Raw genomic sequence first — 5,867 nt, 5'->3', positions numbered from 1 at the left:
CACACACACACACACACACACACATGCACACATACAAAGAAACAGTTCATACTGGAAGCAATTAAAGATATATATATATATTTTTGTTTGTTTGTTTGTTTTTTTGTTTGGAGGCACGTGTGTGAAATCTATCTGCCAGTCCTTCCCCAGAATATTTCCCCAAAATTGATGTGAAACAAGGTTGAAGCACTGGTGAATGAAGAGGTCATGAGGTCCTCTTTGGGTATGTTTTGGTAGGACATCCTTAAGTAGGACAGAAAAGCTAGTGTAGAACAGAAGAGATTATAAGAAGCAGTGGAGAGGTTGAGACCCAATATGAAACAATTTGTGACAAGCTGTCAGGAATGGCTTTGACTGAGTGTCAGGGAAACAGTACCTGTCCTCGAAGAGCCAGCACTTAGGTCCTATAATGGCTTCGATAGCCTCTAGGGCCTGTCCCTGGGACTCAAAGTAGGTAGGAGTTAAGCTTAGAGGAGCCAAGAGGAAGGCAAGTAGTGGTATTGGCTGGCCGGCCTCCTTAGTAGTCCTGTCAGTGAAGATTCTACCCAAAGCTATATTGTTGGTAGGGGCCTGCTTAGGAAGATAGGAGGCCTCTAGTAGTCACATTAGCATTGAGCTGAGAGGCCTCCTGGGCTAATATGGAGGCTGCTGCTGGTGCCACAGGCAAGTGCTAATCCTCAGAGTCATGAAAAACAACAATAAAACCCCAGTCCACAATTTTGAGCCAATTTGAAGCACTCTTTAATTAAGTATTGACCAGAAAAATGGATTCTGGTCAGGTCTTCAACTGGGTTCCCAGTGAGTGGGGATGACACACATGTTTTAGGGGCTTGTTAAGGACAAAACTATTCAGCTACCGTATTTCCAATGTGGCTTTGTTCTTTTCCCAGAACTATAACTCCTAGCATTCTAGGAAGTTACCTGGTCCCTGGGCAGGTAGGGGGTCACAGATTGACTTTAGCTTTTATAGAAGATTGCTATTCCTTAACTGTTGTTATCTAGATGTTTGGAACGACAGAGGACAGATGCAAGAGTGAGTCCTCTCATTTATCCCAAAACCCCTCCAGAATTATTCCCCAGTTTTTTTATATAGTATACAGGATAAGGTTTGGTCAAGGTCTGGGAGAGCCAGAGGAGGAGCCTGTAGTCGTGTGTCTCAGAGGTGAGAAAAAGCAGGCAAGACAGGGTTAATAGAATCTAAATGTTCTGTTAGGAGGCCCTTGGGTGCTTTGTAGAAGAGGAGAGCAAGAAGAGCAAAATTGGGAATACAGTTTTTAAGGTAACCCTCTAGGCCAAATACGGAGAAGATTTCTTCTTTGGTAGCTAGAGGTTTGAGGGAGTGCAGGTACTGTGTGCCACCAAGGTTGAGTCAGGGGATAACAGAAAGCGTAGATACTTGACCTGGAGGACAGAAAGTTGCGATGTTGAGAGTGAGGGGCTGCATATAGAAGATCATTTAAATGGTGAATTAAACACCTGGGACGGAAGCTGAGAGAAAGGACACCAGTGGCCAGAGCCTGGCTGTAGGAATGGGAGCTAGTTCAGAAAACCCTGGTGGGGAACAGTCCAAGTAAACTGAGATGGTGTCAGTGTTCCCCCAGGTGACGGCAAAGAGGTCTTGTGAATCTGGCTGTAAAGGAATGGTGACAGTGTCCTTAAGGTCTAGAACAGAAAAGCCGCCAGAAATATGAGTCCTGCCAGGAGGATTCCAACAGTGGAGGGGAGAGACACAGGGAGAGAAGGGTTAAGTACTGTGGGACAGAATCCCAATCTGAGGATGTCCCCAAGGGGAATGAGACTCCTCACTGGGGTGACTTGAGTCACAGTGTAGAGGTGTCCCAGTCCACCTGAGGAGGGCATAGAGAAGCTGCCTGGTGTGCCCCTGTGGCTTTTGTTAAGCCCTTCTGTGGGGCCCTAATGTCTTCTTGTGGTTTTTAACACCGAAGTGTAGAGTGAAATTACTAAACTAGACCACTCCGGGATAAAAAGGTTTATTCGGGATCAAATTTCCAAGACTATGTTTCGGGGGTCAGAGAAAAGCAAACTGGCAGAAAAGCAAGCATAATTTATAGTCAGGTGGGAGGTGCTTTGAGCTGATAAACGGTATTCTGATTGGTGGAGTACTAGATGACATTACCAAGGTGTTTGACCTATGATTGTAGCTTGAGGGAGGCATTGCTTTTCCTGGTAAGAGATTCCTGAGGAATGGTGACTTTAGGCTTGTGTTTATCCAACAGCAGTCCTGTTCAACTGGTCAGAGTCTTTCTGTTTGGGACATTGTCACCAGCACAGTGTTTTCTTGGGGGCCACTTTGTACCTAAAACCCATGCTTGCTCAGAAAGAGCTTTATCCGCTGAGCCATGTTCTTTGACGTTGTCTGCTGTATTTTCAACTTATTCACTTAAAAAATTTTAATTGTAGATATCTTTCACCTCTCATTAGGTTTATTCCTGGTTTTTTTCTGCTTTTTCCATTTTTTAATAGCAATTATGAAATATTTCCCCATTCAATATCTCTTTCTCAGCAAATTCATTATCGTACAGAGAAAAGCAGCTCATGCTTGTATGTTGATGCTGTGTCTTTCTCCTTTGCTTGAAACTGTTTATCAGGTAAGTGGTCTCTGGTACAGACCTTAGGCCCATTTAAGTATAGGGTCATATTGTATGCAAATAAGGATAATTTGCCGTGTCCCTTTTTTGCTATCTGTCTCCTATTATTTGTCTTCTATAACTAGTATTTTAAGCATAAGTAAAAGTGGAGAGGTTAGCTGCCCCTCCCTCAATCCTAATACACAGAAAATGCTATCAGATTGTCCCCCAGGCAGTATAATGTTGGCTGCAGTTTGATTAGAAATAAATTAGCATGTACCATATATGTTACTTCCATTCCTAGATGATTAAGGATTTTTATCACAAAGAGATATTGAACTTTGTCAAATATTGAGATGATCATGTTACTTCTGTCCCTAAGTCTTTTTATTGATAATAAGGATATATTTTCAAACATAACATTTTTATTGATTCACGGCGAATTTCATATCCTGTACCCTGATCACATTCAGTTCCCAGTCCCTCCATGTCCACACCCACCCTTATGACCCCCCCCAAAAGGATAAATAAAAATAAGAATAAACAAACAATCAAACAAAAATAAAGTCCAACTTGTGTTATTTACATTCTCACTTGAAGCATGTTCAAATTCTCTGTGGCCTGCCCCTTAAATAGAACGGAGCCCTTCTCCTTCGCTGCACCAGAAGCCATCAGTTTTGGAGAGCCACATTTCAGCATCCCCGTAACACTTTTTAAGGGTTCTCATGAGTGGCTTTCTGTCTAGACTGTTCCTTCAGGGGGGCTGTGGGGGAGGGGGGTAGCGGTTGTCACATGTTCTTCCATGTCCCTCCCTTTCATCGGCCCATCTGTAGTCATCAAGATCACAGCAAAAGCTTCTTCCTTACAGTAAGCAGGAGCTCGGATCATGGGCCTCCAGACGGCTTCCGGTGATAGCACAAACCACAAACGTGGCTCCCAGCCACAGTAGGACCGTGGACCCAGACAAGGCCCTTGGAGGCAGCCCGGAACATATATATCTCCATGCTCCCTGGAGGCGACGTGGCCTGTGGACATCAGCATGGTTTTGGGCTGCACAGACCATGGACATCCACATTGTCCTGAGCGACAACACAGGCTACGGACGTCAACACAGACCCCGGCTGCAGTAGGACCTCAGACACAGACACGGCCTTCAGCAGCAGCATGGACCAGATATCAACAGTGGCTTCATGCGGCTGTGCAGGCCTCTCGCGTCAATATGGCCCCTGGCAGCAGCACAGCCTGTGGACATCAATGTGGCTCTAGGCTAGAGAACAGAGCCTGGACAGCTGCATGACCCTTTTTTGGTAACGCGGTCTACAGACATCATGGCTGTCTGGCCCTTCTGTGGGGGGGGGGGGGGGGGAATCGGCCAGGTGCTGGTGTATTATATTTTTGAACTGCATACATTGAACTAAACCAGCATCCCTGGGAGGAAGACAGCTTGATCACGGTATTTTAATGAATTGTTAAAATTTGGTTTGAAATTATCTCACTGAGAATTTTTTTCCTAAGTTTGTCAGAGAATATATGTCATAGTTTTCTATTGTTCTGATAAAACTCTGTGATCAAAGTAAGTTATAAAAGAAAGAGTTTACCTGGGCCTGATAGAGCCGGAGTGTTAGAGTCCACAACCGTTATGGTGGAGAGCATTGGCAGCAGGCACTCGGGCTTAGCAATGGAGCAGTATCTGAGAGCTGACGTCCTGGTCTATAAGCACTAAGCAGAGAGAACTAACAGGGAATGGTGAAGGCTTTCAAAGCTCACTTTCTGTAACGTACCTCCGCCAGCAAAGCCGCACTTCCTAATCCTTACCAAACTGTTCCATCAACTGGGGAACAAGCATTCATTCAAATATGGGGAACATTTTCACTGACCCATGAGAGTGTAAAAACTGTTCTCTCTCTCCTGTTTTCTTTTCCCTATTCACCTGTACTGTCTGGGTAATGCTGCTTTAGTAAAAAGACCTAGTAGTGTTCTTTCTCACTGTATTTCATAAAAGAGTTTGGGAAACTATGATGGTTTGAACTAGAATGCCCCCCGTAGACTTGCATGTTTTTATATTTGGCCCCCATTGGTGGAACTACTTGAGAAATATTAGGAGGCATGACCTCCTTAAAGGAGGTACATCATTGAAAGCCCCAATTTAAATGTTTTCTTTTATACGTTGTCTTGGATGTGGTGGGGTTTGTTTTGGTTGGGCTTTGTTTGTTTGTTTGCTTTCCAACAATAAAGAAGTAACTGAGGCAGGCATTAGTTGTTTTGTTTGTTTGTTTGTTTGTTTGTTTTGTTTTGTTTTTTAATGTTTGGCAGAATTTGGCAGTGTATTCATCTGGCCCAAAGCTTTTTATGTGTGAGAAGGCTCTTTACTATGGATTTAATCTTGCTGATCATTGTTGATCCATTTAAGTTGTTTATATTCTCTATACCTAATTTTGGTAAGTCATAATATGTCTCTAGGAATTTCTTCATGACCTCTTGATTTTCCATTTTTTAATATAAATTTTTTTTATAATTTTTATTCTTTTTATACTAATCATAGGTTATTTATTTTGTATCCCAGCCATAGCCCCCTCCCTCATTCCCTCCCAGTCCCATCCTCCCTCCCTCCTCCCTGCCCCTTTCCAAGTCCACTGATAGGGGAGGTCTTCCTCCCCTTCCATCTGACCCTAGCCTATCAGGTATCTTCAGGACTGGCTGCAATGTCCTCCTCTGTGGCCTAGCAAGGCTGCTCCTCCCTCGGGGGTGGGGGGAGGTCAAAGAGCCAACCATTGAGTTCATGTCAGAAATAGTACCTGTTCCCCTTACTAGGGAAACCCACTTGGATATTGAGCTACCATGGGCTACATCCAAACAGGGGTTCTAAGTTATATCCATACATGGTCCTTAGTTGGAGAAATAGTCTCATAAAAGACCCCTGTGCCCTGATATATTTGGTCCTTGTGGAGCTTCTGTCCTCTCCAGGTCATACTGACTCCCCCTTCTTTCATCCTGAGTAAGATGTCCCAGGAGCAGAAAGACACACACAGTATATATTCACTTATAAGTGGGCACTAGACCTATAAGATAGGATAAACATACTAAAATCTATACACCAAAAGAAGATAAACAAGAAAGAGGACCCGGGGTAAGATAATCAATCCTCACTTAGAAAGAAACTGGGATGGATATTGGAAGTAGGAGAAAACAAGTAACAGGACAGGAGCCTACCGCAGAGGGCCTCTGAAAGACTCTACCTAGCAGTGTACCGAAGCAGATGCTGAGTCTCATAACTAAACC

Source organism: Psammomys obesus, unplaced genomic scaffold, assembly GCF_907164565.1.
Source record: "Psammomys obesus unplaced genomic scaffold, mPsaObe1.curated_primary_1811, whole genome shotgun sequence".
NCBI lineage: Eukaryota > Metazoa > Chordata > Mammalia > Rodentia > Muridae > Psammomys > Psammomys obesus.
Note: the sequence above shows the minus strand (reverse complement) of the source record.